This window comes from Notothenia rossii, assembly GCF_949606895.1.
Source record: "Notothenia rossii genome assembly, chromosome: 9".
NCBI lineage: Eukaryota > Metazoa > Chordata > Actinopteri > Perciformes > Nototheniidae > Notothenia > Notothenia rossii.
The window spans coordinates 79,907,029-79,920,946 of record NC_136907.1 but is presented as its reverse complement, the minus strand read 5'-3'; the positions used below and the strand labels follow the sequence as shown (position 1 = coordinate 79,920,946).

The following is a 13,918-nucleotide window of genomic DNA, read 5'->3' as shown; positions in this document are numbered from 1 at the left end:
CTCTTTGTGGGGGCTTTGGATAATTAGTCTTTTAAAATGCTGGGTTTTGGTGCATTTCAAACAGCAGGAAGTTATAATAATCTTTATGTTGTATAGCACCTATCATGCAATAAGTGCAGTTCAAAGTGCTTCACAGCAGAGATCTCACAGACACGTGTGAGTAAAACACATAGAGAGGGGTCACAACTTGTGCAGCTGTTGATGCAGAGGGTGCAGAGGAGCAGGGATCCAACATAATGAAAGGGACAGCTGCAGATGTTTGTTTTGTTGCTCATGGTGCTCTGGGTTTAAAGGTTTGAACGTGGCGTTGGCTGCTGGGTTGCAGAGGTGAAGAAGTGCATGGAGATGTTAGAGGAACCCAAAGTAATAAAACACGAGCTGCAAAATTGTTGTTGCTTTTCAAATAAATAAATGTCTGGCATAACTTGACTTAGTGCTGCTGTACAGTGTGTAAAGTAACTGAGTAGATTTACTACTTTTACTTGAGCAACATTTGGAATGCAGGACTTTTACTCGTAACAGCGTATTCCTCTGGTACGCGTTACCTGCTGCCCTTTGAACCCTGACATGTTGAGGACCCCAAAGTGTTATGATAGAAATGTAGAGCAGGGTCCCCAGCACATAGAAGCTGCCGGATGCTAACCTGCAGATGTTGGGCTATTTGCACAAGTTGCATTAATTAGCCTAACAATAGTTCCATAACGGCTGATTGTGACAGTTGTGGAGTGGTTTTGGGAGTTATTGAGGAGTCCATTTCTCTGTGGGCTGATTGTGACTGAGACCATTCCATAGAGAGCACAAGATGAAGATTATTAATGTCTACACTGTCTTTCAAATACACAAGCAACCTGTCCAACCCGAATGATCCAGAGTCCCCAAATACATCACAATCAGTCCAATTCCTCCTCCTCAGTATTTCTCTTCCCATCTTCTCCATTTGTATGATACAATGCCATGTCTTTTATGCTGCTGCAACACACAAGCACTTCTTATCTTATCTAAAGGCATCAGCACAATGCTTCAGTTTGAAGAAGATGCTGATATTGTACGGCTAACTGCTGTGTGCCAACGTTTAGCACGATTCCCATATCATATAAAGCTAAGGCACAGGACTCTGAATAGCAGCAGCTTCAGATCAGGTGAATCAGACCCAGGGTTGTGTTTGGTTTTAAGTCAGATATTGTGTTTGAGTGCAGCAGTGCATGCTGGTCATTATATTTGTGATGAATCAGCTGACTGAGCTCTCGGTCAGTCCATTACTGTCCGGCTGTAACCTGATGATGAAGCTCAATGAATAGCTTCCTCACACACACACACACACACACACACACACACACACACACACACACACACACACACACACACACACACACACACACACACACACACACACACACACACACACACACACACACACACACACTTGTATTGTGTGTGTGTGGTCTGATCTGTGGTTTCTCTGGATGTTGTGATGTGTGTTTTTGACGTGCCTGAACTCAATGTGAGTTCTGGTTAAATGTTGAATAATTAGTCGTTTCAAATGCTTGGTTTTGGTGCATTTCAAAAAGCAGGAAGTAATAATTATCTTTATTTCTATAGCACCTTCACAGTAAGTGCAGTTCAAAGTGCTTCACAGAAGAACATTGATATCACATAAAAGACAGTTACCGGTAAAAGACGTAAAAACAAACCAAAAAATACCGTAGAGCTGAAATAAAAAAATACTTTTACTGTAGGTTAAAGGTACAATGATGAAACTGAGCATTACAAGGAGGACAGTTCAAATGCATTCCTTCATCAGGTGAGAGGGTAACATGCATCAGAGAGCAGGAGCTTCTCAAATGTACGAATAGATTTAGAGTTTTGTTTAAAGACTGATGTCTAAAGGTATTTTGTTCCACAGCTTCGGGGCGTATGAAAGCTGCTTCACCAAACCTCTGTTCAGCTCTGGGAACCTCTAACAACAGACTGAAAACACATCCGCTCCTCTGCTCCGTGTCTGATAATAAATAACTCTCTGTTCTGTGAAAGAGCTTTCTTATTGCTAATGTTTCTGCTATGTCTGACTTCTCCCTGGTTTAACGCACTTATCGTAAATGTCTTTGTATAAAAGCATCGCCTGAACGTGAAGCTTTCAGACACTTTGAGCAGCCGGCAGGGGCTCAGGCAGTCGGGGCTTGGACTGGGAGCCGTAGGGTCGCCGGTTCAAGTCCCCGACCAGACCTAAAGCATGGAGTGTGGACTTCTACTTGGAGAGGTCCCAGTTCACCTCCTGCCCTGCCGTGGTGCCCTTGAGCAAGGCACCTCTGCATCTTGGTTAAAAAAGAGGCGTCTTCTTGCTTATTTTCTTCACGGTTTAACATTAACGCACTTATTGTTAGTCTCTTTTTTATAAAAGCATCAGCTGAATACGACGTGATGCTTTCAGACGTCCACACGTTGACCTCCAGCAGCCGGATGATGACACTATGTTGGGTATTCCTTTGTTGGAATGTGTTGGAAGCTTTTTCTAAGGCTCTGGTTTCTCTCCGGCTGCAGCTGTCTTTACACATTTGGCTTTAAAGCAGATTTATTTGGGACTTTCATTGATTTGTGGGACCTATTTTTGGAGTCTTGCAATCCATTTGCATTTCTAAGAGATAGTGATTATGTTATAGTGACCATTGGCTCATCTCAATGCACTTTATTTTTGATATATTATCATTATAATGTGCAGCCAAGCCCCAGCTGTTGATTCAGTTCAGTTTTCATGTATCCATCTCACATTTCTCTCGTGTTGGACATCATATCCTTTTCACAGGCCGAAGACACACACATGTTGCAGGAAGCTCTCTCTCCGTCCTCTTCTCACTTTATTGAAATTAAATGAATGTGTGAGGTACCTGGGAAACCCCCGAGGGATTTCAAGTGATCCAAAGTCTTCCTGCTGATAGTGAAAACTCCCTGAGAGGAAATAAAGAAAGGAGCTGCCGCCGGGCTTAAATTGAATTACCTGAGTTATCAGTCAAACTGTCAGACTGTCAGAATAAATGTTCGGCAGACGTCTAACCCGCCGCCTCGCAGAATACATCACCTCGTGTGGAGAAATCTGAATTACTCTGCGATGTCCTGAGTTCGTGGACGACTGAAAACACGCCTCACTCTTTGAAGGTTTAGTTAAGAGGTGAACCGGCCCTTCAATGGTTACCTCAGCGGGTTGGAGTATCTATCAATGGGATAGAGTGCATCGATATATGAGCAGGAAATATCAGTTTACGTACACACACACACACACACACACACACACACACACACACACACACACACACACACACACACACACACACACACACACACACACACACACACACACACACACACACACACACACACACACACACACACTTTGATTTAAACGCAGCAGCAGTAACATGACCTCATTTCAGCCCACACTCATCTCATCTTTCCTTTTACTATTTCATCTTACCTTATCTCTTTCCACACAGAGGCAGACTCACTTCCTGTCTTTCCCAGTGAAGCCCTCTTCAGACCCTCTGTGTGAAGTACATATATAAAACTGCTGAAATGCATGTCAGTGGCGTCCATATGGAGCGGCCAAGATACACACAGTATGTTGTGTTTAAACATGTCTCAGCCGGTTTCCTCTGTTTCTATCAGCGTTAATGAAGTGTCCTCTGAGGGTGTGTTATCAGTTCTCACTACAAACTGTACCTCCTTCCATTAAAGCCATCAAACCATCAAAAATACCCCAAATCAGATAAAAAACAAGATCATTTTTGAGGTTCATATTAGGATTTATTTGAGCCCAGTGTTGTGAACGGAGGTAAAAATAGGTTTGTGTGGACTCAACTGAATCAGAGAGGAGAGGATATCTTCAGTTTGATGTTGAAAAGAACATCTTTAGATTCGATAAAGCCGGAAACAGTGAGGAAAATGAGCTGAGATCAGCAGAAAAACTAAAGAAAATTACATTTAGGCAGCATTTTCTCACCTGTTTCTGATCTTTATCATAATGCTTTTTGCTGCAACTTGTATCTTTTTTTATCACCTTGACAAAATTCCAGTTCCTGCTCCAAAAAAATACATAACACATAAACACATCCTGAGTAAAAATTAACTTTAGTTTTCAACATATTCTTAAATCAATAAATAAAAATTGAGTAAAAATTAACTTTACTTTTCAACATATTCTTAAATCAATAAATAAAAATTGAGTAAAAATTAACTTTACTTTTCAACATATTCTTAAATCAATAAATATTCCCTTTACTTCTTGATGAATCCTTGTATTGCTCAGAGTATCAACTCCAAAAAACAGCAAATCTTCACATGCGCCGTGTCTCTGTCCATGGTGCTGAAATCTGCTCTGAAGTCTCAATGAAACTTTTTAATTCCCTTTAAAAGGTTTAATTAATCATATTTGTTCCAATAGGCTGCTGCCTTCCTGGTCATCTGATTGTGTGTTCTATGTAAATGAGCTGTGTGGTTGCCCTCATGTCATTGGCTGTCATCTCCTGTTCCGCCCCTGGGGATTGTGATTGGAGCACGCCGGGCCCGACGCGCTCCAATTGCAGCGCCCAGCCGGCGCACACCTGCTGGAGAGTACTACAAAGCTTGGGGACAATGATCACTCTGGAGGCTCTGTTGTGGGAACAGACGCCTCTCGCTTCGTTTGGGTACTAAATCTGTAAACTGTGGTTAACTTGTACGAGATTAGATTTGCTTTGGTTAGCGTAGCATCAATTGGATTGTTGTTTGTTAACACTGTGTTTGTTCAGTTCCGTTATTAGTTTGTACCACTTTTAAAGTGAGGTTTTGTTTCATTTCTTATTTGGTGTAATAGTGTTTATTCCATTGTATGCAACTAGACTCCTTTTTAGAGCCCTCCTTTTGTTGGTTATTCATCTACCTGTGCCCTTCTGGCCTTCTTTGTTTGTTCCAGGCTGCATGGCTGCCACTTTGATTACTCCCGCTATATAAAATAAACCCTTTATAATTATACCAATTCCAACTGGTGTGTGTTGTTTCTCTCTACCCCTAGAGAGGGACGTAACACCAGTCTGCTCTGATTGGTTAGCTGGCTGGCTCTGTTGTGATTGGTCAACAGTTTAGAGATGTCCCATCCACCTATGTGTTGCAGCGCTAGCCAATAGGAGCGCAAATGTTCAGTAGTGATGTCACTATGTTCTTGAGGTAAACAAAGGAGTCCAATGGAGGCGTTTCAAAACACTTTGAAATGTAAATCTACATTAACCGTCTTGGATGTTTTTTTCTTTGTGCAGTTTTATCCTGTCAACATCATCTGTTTTCCTCTGCCCTCTCTCTGTGTTGATGTTTTGCAGAGGCGACACACGTTTCCTCTCACTTCCTGTTTGAAGGCTCTCTGCCAATAAGATGATCAATATTTAACGTGGCGGAGGAAACAGAGAGGCTGTTGTTGTGATTTTTTGATCTTTGCAGCAACATTTCAGTCACAGTGAACTCCTGTGGAGACAGATGAGAGGATAACAGAGGGAAATCAATACGGAAGGACTGTCAATAGAGCGGTGCAGGGAACTTATATTTCCGTGTTGGACCCTGAAGGCATCATCTCCCTGGTCCAATGGGATTCCTCCATTTGTTACATTATAATTGCAGAAAATAATCTCTGTGTCAAACAAACGTTTATGATACTCAGCAGGATAATCTCCACATATTAACATCACTTTATGATTTCTGAAGTAAAAAGCTAACGTTAGGCTATAGAGGAACTACAGCACGGTCACATGACTTCACGTCACCACCGCTAAGCTAAAGGAGGCTAATGTTGGGCTATAAAGGAACTACAGCACGGTCACATGACTTCACATCACCACCGCTAAGCTAAAGGAGGCTAATGTTGGGCTATAAAGGAACTACAGCACGGTCACATGACTTCACGTCACCACCGCTAAGCTAAAGGAGGCTAATGTTGGGCTATAAAGGAACTACAGCACGGTCACATGACTTCACGTCACCACCGCTAAGCTAAAGGAGGCTAATGTTGGGCTATAAAGGAACTACAGCACGGTCACATGACTTCACGTCACCACCGCTAAGCTAAAGGAGGCTAATGTTGGGCTATAAAGGAACTACAGCACGGTCACATGACTTCACGTCACCACCGCTAAGCTAAAGGAGGCTAATGTTGGGCTATAAAGGAACTACAGCACGGTCACATGACTTCACGTCACCACCGCTAAGCTAAAGGAGGCTAATGTTGGGCGTGGTGACATCTAGTCGTCTCATTTAGACACTTGTTAGCCTTTCTAAATTCACCAGTGGGGTATTTTTTGACATATTTCATGTTGTAGAATAAGAATCTCTCCAGCTTGTGTTAACCACAGACCTTATTTCATGCTAACCTCCAAAAACACGTTCAGAAAGAATTGAATTCCAGACTAGGGGACAGGAAGTGACACAATCCTCATGTCAGGGTTTTAGGACTCATTCTTATACTATAGCATATTTAAACTTCTAAATGACGGTGAAATGATGCAGAAGTTTCCATCTGATTGAACTAAAGTGATGTGTTTTTAATAAGCTGCGGTCGGAAACACATGCAGGAGACATTTATTAAAGAAATGTGCTCGAACAGTGGAACAAATGTGATTGATTAAACCTTTTAAAGGGAATTTAAAAGCTTCATTGAGACTTCAGAGCAGATTTCAGCACCATGGACAGAGACACCAACACATGTGAAGATTTGCTGTTTTTTGGACTTGATACTCTGAGCAATACAAGGATTCATCAAAGAAGTAAAGGGAATATTTATTGATTTAAGAATATGTTGAAAACTAAAGTTAATTTTGACTCAATTTTTATTTATTGATTTAAGAATATGTTGAAAACTAAAGTTAATCTTTACTCAGGATGTGTTTATGTGTTATGTATTTTTTTGGAGCAGGAACTGGAATTTTGTCAAGGTGATAAAAAAAGATACAAGTTGCAGCAAAAAGTATTATGATAAAGATCAGAAACAGGTGAAAAAATGCTCCCTAAATGTAAAATATTTTAGTTTTTCTGCTGATCTCAGCTCATTTTCCTCACTGTTTCCGGCTTTATCGAATCTAAAGATGTTCTTTTCAAGATCAAACTGAAGATATCCTCTCCTCTCTGATTCAGCTGAGTCCACACAAACCTATTTTTACCTCCGTTCACAATCACCTGAAACTCAATGTCTCTCTTTAGCGTCTCTTTATTATTCTGCAGGTCTGCACTGTGGTCGTGTTCTCCAGAGGACAAAGAGGTGTTTCCTTCTCTTGTCCTTTTGTTTGAAGTGTTTCTGCAGGAGGATTCTTAAAGGTCTCCTATCATGCAAAATGCACTTTCTGATGTCTCCTCTACATCACCATGTGTCTCCGGTGTGTCCCTCGTGTGTCCCCGGTGTGTCCCCGGTGTGTCTCCGGTGTGTCCCTGGTGTGTCCCCGGTGTGTCCCCAGTGTGTCAGGACACTCTCAAAGTGTCAGGAATTAAACCCCTCTCTCTTCTCCTCCGTACCCACATCTCTAAAAATGGGGAACAACGGAGCTGATCCAGATTTGCTGCGTCATGACCACATTACTAAAATGTGGGCGGGCTTTACAACCACGGGCCAATCAGAAACGTTGCTGTCAGAAACAATGAGACGTGTTCTGGAAGTAATATAGTCTGTGTTCACATTAGCATGCTAACACTCAGAGCTAACCTGTACTGGAGAGAGTGTGTGTGAAGAAGCAGGAAATCAAAAGGAAGTCACCTTGTGGTAAACCTGAGAAAGAAAGAGTTTGAGCTCCATCCTGTTTCAGAGAGAATCCTTGATGTGGTTTAGAACATGATGTGGAGTTTAATCACGGCAGCATTTAGCTGAGTTTCTGCTGGTAGAGTTCTCTTTATTTATTATTAAAGCTACGGAGCCAGAATTATGTTTTTGATCAAAACACTTCATAGACATGTTTTTTATATATTTGTATATATCTGAGTTCTTGTAACGGGCATTAGCTTTCCTTTTAGCTTTTGTAATTTTAAGACGTTCCTGTTTGAGCAGGCGTTTGGGTTACCTGTGTGCTTTTATTTTATTCTATTTTATCCTATGTTGTTATTGTGCTTTTAGCACTTCTTAACATGTGGTTTGTGTGGTCATTTATGATGTTTTAATTGTTCGTCAAGCACTTACTTTCCTTCAGCTGCAATACAAACGTTCTTTCTTCGTGCTTCTTCTGTTTGCCGGAAGAATCCATAAACACATGTGAAGTCCCCCTGCATGCGTTTGTTGTGATGTGTGCAGTTTAAAGATGGAGGTTACTGGAGTTTACTCTGCCTGAGAAACCCTTCAGCTGTGCAGGAAACAGGAAGAGAGAGGGGGGGGGGGGGGGGGGGGGGGGGTTGTCACTCGTATAAACGCTGCGGCTGCAGGAGGAAAATGGTGAGGCTGCAAAAAAACATGTGTTGTGAGGAAGGAGAGAAACACGCTTTGCTCTTCTGCACCTGACGATGCACAGAAATCAGTCGCTTGGCCTTCAAATATTAAACAATTCCCCCGAGAGCCATCATTGCTCTAAACTCCTGAACTCATAGCCCTTAATATTCCTCCATGTGCAATAAACGTGACTGTGTATACTGTATATATACATCCCTATTATTACTAGTGTCGAGCGGTGCAACAGTGAAAGGAGTCCCCTGGGGAAGTATTTAAATGTGCACTCAGCAGTTTCAGGGAAGGGAAGAGGGGGATATTTTACATTTACAAACAGTGCTTTTGTTGTTGTGTCGTTGTGTTGTTATGTTGTACGCAAAGTTAGCCCGATATAATGGTTTACATTTTGTAGTTATGTTTCCTGTCACAATTTGTATGTCATGTCTCGGTTTTAGTTTTGTATGTCTAGGTTTGGGTTTACTTTGCTGTTCTGTCCTCCCTGTCGTTAGTGTCCCTGGTGTGTCTGATTGTCTGATTGTGTTCACCTGTTGCCCTCGTGTTTCCCCCTCCTTTACCCAGCTGTTTCTTGTTCCTTGATTACCCCTCCCTGTATTTAGTCTTGTCTCTTCCTGTGGGTTCATTGTTTGTCTTTACCTTTCCTGTCACCCTCCATGTTTGACTGTCGGTTTATTGTTTGCTATCGTCTACAGCTTTTTTGGTAAATAAAACTCGCCTTTTGTTATTTTACCTTTTTTGTCTTTTTTTTAAAACTGCATTTCAATCCTACAATTCCTGGACCTTGACAACGCCACATCAGACTCTTGAGGGTTTTAATTGTGGTGTCAAACCGTAAACATTTCCAATAAAAAAAACAGAAGTAACAATCGTGATCATTTGGAAAAATACCGTGAGCACTAGCACGAGTACGAAAAGCTCATTATCATGTTAATTATTTGTGCAATAATACTGAGAATGAAGTCAACGTCTGTGAGGGCCACGGCGTTGCAGAGCTTCAGATGAAATAGTTATTTTCAGCGTGGGTCCGGCTCTAAAGCACTCTGTGGTTTTGGTCATTCAACGTAATGACATTTCTCTCTAATGTGCACCAGAGGGAGAGATGAAATGCAACACTGAGACTCAATTAACTCGGAAAGGAATACATAAAGACACTCAATTAAACAGCTGCACTTCCAGCACACAGAACACAGTTCATACGCTAAGAGCTTGAATTATCATATATATCTTTGGAGGGCGGTATAGAAATGGGAGGAAAACACATATTTTATATTTGTTGCATTTAGTTTGTGCAATTATTTAACTGGTCAGTACTCATATTACTTTAATACTATATAACCCAGTATTTATTTAATCAATCGTCTGAATGAATTAGGTATAAGCCACTCAGGCTAACGGAGAGGCGCCCGGGGGCTCTTCATTTCCCCTTTGTATATTCAAAAATGTGAATTTGACTGCATTCATTTGCTCATAATGGTAAACACTAGTCCTCCACTGGAAGACAGGCACGTAAACATCTGTTTTCTCAGGTGTTACATTTGGTTTGATAATATCTCAGATTTGAGACATTACATAATCCAGGCTCAGACGTTGAATTCAATTTGATGCATAACGATGTAAATATAGTATTACAGTTATAAGAGGCAGCAGCAGTAACAACTGTAACAGTGGTGTGTGTGTGTGTGTGTGTGTGTGTGTGTGTGTGTGTGTGTGTGTGTGTGTGTGTGTGTGTGTGTGTGTGTGTGTGTGTGTGTGTGTGTGTGTGTGTGTGTGTGTGTGTGTGTGTGTGTGTGTGTGTGTGTGTGTGTGTGTGTGTGTGTGTGTGTGTGTGTGGGTGTTGTTTTTAATTGCATGAAGTCTCCTGCGGCGTTATTAATTTGTTGGAGGTTTATGTTTGTATTTAATTTATGTTTGTGTCCTCATAGCTGCTACTGGTTAGTGTAAATGTAATATATGGGAGGGATGCACACACGTACACACACACACACACACACACACACACACACACACACACACACACACACACACACACACACACACACACACACACACACTCTGAGGGATCGATGGTCGGACCCTGAGGAGGATTTTCTTACTGAGGGGAGAAATTAGATATGCCGTCTGTAAAGGGAAACCCCCCTCTGCTATCCCACAATGCATCACTCCTACAAACCTCAGCCGTGTGTGTGTGTGTGTGTGTGTGTGTGTGTGTGTGTGTGTGTGTTTTCTCTCAGTGTGTAATTACAGTCCTGTCTGATTCTGCTCTGTCAGTGATTTTCACACACTGCTTCACTTCTTAAGCTTCCTGTAACATGACGGCAAAAAAGAACCAACGTTTATTTCTCCCACTGTCTGTGAACGCTGCATGCTTGTGTTTAGGAATTCAGTTCTTTTGATTTCACTTGAAAGCAGCATTCATTACTAATTGATCACCGAAACAATCTGCTTCTCAGGAGCTTTCCTGCAGCTGGGGATGCAACTAATAATAACTACCGTCATGTATTAATAATCTGTAGACATTTTTATATCTTAATCCTAATTATTCAACATTGGATAAAGCCAGGTTCAGAAAAATGTGGTTTCTATTTGCTGCCATGTTAGAGTCAAATGTTTATACTCTGTGTCCCTCCATGAATCACAAAATACTGCCATAAAACAGTCATGTTCTGCATGTAGGATTTCTTACGTCTTATTCAATTAAAGGGCGTTTTTTAACCCAAAATATGTAGTCGGTGTTTGAGAAGAAAGACTCTGACAAACTACTGAACATGTCATCCATACATGTGGATACACTGCTTTCAACGTGCCCAAATAAATCAACATTACTAGATGAACCCTTTGCAGCCTGTGTGTTTAGAGGAGGTAGATGCAGGCGCCGCTGATCCTGTGTTTCTGATGAAGTGGGTCGGACCCCCTGCTGAGAGAGGACGTCAGAACATACATCTGTACGGAGGACAGAGAAACACAACTCAGAGACACAGACCACCTACCCAGAATGAACATCCAGCTTTGGGAACATTTAAACCCCCCCGCGTGTCCCCGTTAATCCGTCTTCGTTTGTCTTTGAGTGTCTCTTGTGTCGGACGTTTGCTTAGCCTTAAATTGCCTTTAAGCCAAACTGATCCCTGAACTTAAACCTCATTTTGAAGACGATGAATGAGAGTCCTCTCCTCTCCTGTTTCTTAGCAGAGGAACAAACTCTGCCTTCAGGAAAGATTCAAGTTTCAAGGCGTTATCATCATGTAGCAGTTACGGTACGTCCACACAGCGGCTTTGGAAAAAGCTTGCCGGCGGGCGTGTCTGAAGCTCGACCAACAACCAATCACATGAATCTCCCTTCCCTGACACACAAGCGGCGGTTTGATTGGCTAGAGCTTGGACTGGCATCTGATTTGATTGGCTGACGCTTCCACCGAAAGCTTCAGAAGATTTAAAAGTTGAACATTGCTCAACTTTTGAATCCTGAGATGCCTGGAAATCTCCGCTTTGCTTCCCACAATGCAGTTCGGCGAAAATTGAGGCAACGTGACGTCACCCCCATTCAAAGTGAATGCGTTGGAAGATGTTTTTAACGCTGCTGTGTGGACGTACCGTTACAGCGGAGATATGTCCATGAGAAACTGAAGTCCTCCTCCAACAGAGAAACATGGATATATACTATCGACATAGAACAAATAAAACAGTCCAAGAGAATGTTTTGAGATGTGAACACAAATAGAAACATTGGAGAGTCTGTACACACGTACACGGAATGATATATTAGATCAATAAACAGTAAGATGCAAACAGACGGATGTTCTTTTCAAAGTTCAGGTGTAATAGTCTTGTGTTCTGTGGAATGGAAAAGTCATCTAGTTGAATAAGTCACGATTGAGTAAAATCTCGTGAATCTAAGTTTAAGCTCAGTTTAATGATCAGGCGTAGGAAGTCGCTCCGAAGTGTGACCTCAGTCCGGATCCTATGAGGGTCGACTGATGCACTTTGTGACGCTCATTTGGAGCCACAGGCGCTGTAGCTCTGATGAATCACCTCGTTAAACTGCGTGTCTCTGGATTAGATCGTCTGAATCATGACTCAGCGTTTTAACCAGAGCTTCTTCTTCGTTAGCCGATGATGGACGACCGTCTGCTCCAATAAGAGAGCTCGTAACGACTACAGACCTCCGTGCTAACCGTGTTAGCATCTTCCTCTTTGTGTGTGTGTGTTCGTGTGTGTGTGTGTGTGTGTGTGTGTGTGTGTGTGTGTGTGTGTGAGTGTGTGTTAAAAAAGCAGCTTTGACACAGTGTGTGTTAACAATGAATTTGCAGTTAATTAGCCGGTGCACCTGTTTTTCTCTGGCACTGCTACGTGTGTGTGAGTGTGTGTATGGGTGTGTGTGTGTGTGTGTGTGTGTGTGTGTGTGTGTGTGTGTGTGTGTGTGTGTGTGTGTGTGTGTGTGTGTGTGTGTGTGTGTGTGTGTGTGTGTGTGTGTGTGTGTGTGTGTGTGTGTGTGTATGTGTTCATTTCCTGGTGATGGGAGAATGAGTCTGTGAGCATGTTGTGTTCTGTAGTACATCATCATTAATGTCTAAAAATATACCCAGTGGTGACTAACGTACATTTACTCTAGTATTGTAGGTACTTGTGCACGCACACACACACACACACACACACACACACACACACACACACACACACACACACACACACACACACACACACACACACACACACACACACACACATACACATACACACACACACACAGACACACACACACACACACACACACACACACACACACACACACACTCTTTACCCAGCTCACACACACTTGAACACACTCAGCATGCTCAGTAGCTGCAGCGTCGTGTGTGTGTGTGTGTGTGTGTGTGTGTGTGTGTGTGTGTGTGTGTGTGTGTGTGTGTGTCTAAAAGCCTCCTCTGCAGACCCCTCTTTACATTAACGCCACATTAAGATATGTATTTAGTATAAAAGCCTTTTCTCCGCTCTCTGAGTCACAAAGTGCGTCTGGAGCTAAAAGAGGAAATGTAATAACAACCAGAGGATAAAAGTATAAAAGCACTAATGTGTGTTTTTTATTTTATGAAATGCAAACAAGATAAATAACATGTTTTACCAGCAGAGCTATTTGATACGTCCATAATCAAATGTAATTGTTAGGGTTTTGTTAAGGGAAATTATCAATGTTCAATTCATTCATTGATTTTTTAAAATACAAATAAGAAGTTCAAAGTAAAATAAATTGCAATAAAATGAATACAAATATGTATAAAAACGTGGAAAATAAAGTAAAAATGTGCACATTATAGCATGCATACTATTATATATGCAGTAGTGTACTACTTCTTCTATACACATATTTTTATTTTTATTTATCCCTTAAATCCAGATTATTTGTTTTGATTATAAATCTTAATCCAATACTTTACAATACATTTTTAAAATTTTTTAAAAGTAGTTTTAAGTGGATTTATACATTTTATTATC

At 41.5% G+C, this 13,918-nt stretch overlaps 1 protein-coding gene across 2 annotated transcripts in view; it reads left to right on the top strand.

Moving 5' to 3' along the window:
* kcnq3 (potassium voltage-gated channel, KQT-like subfamily, member 3) overlaps positions 1-13,918 on the top strand; it is a 143,647-nt gene that overhangs the window by 39,829 nt on the left and 89,900 nt on the right. The window lies entirely within an intron of this gene.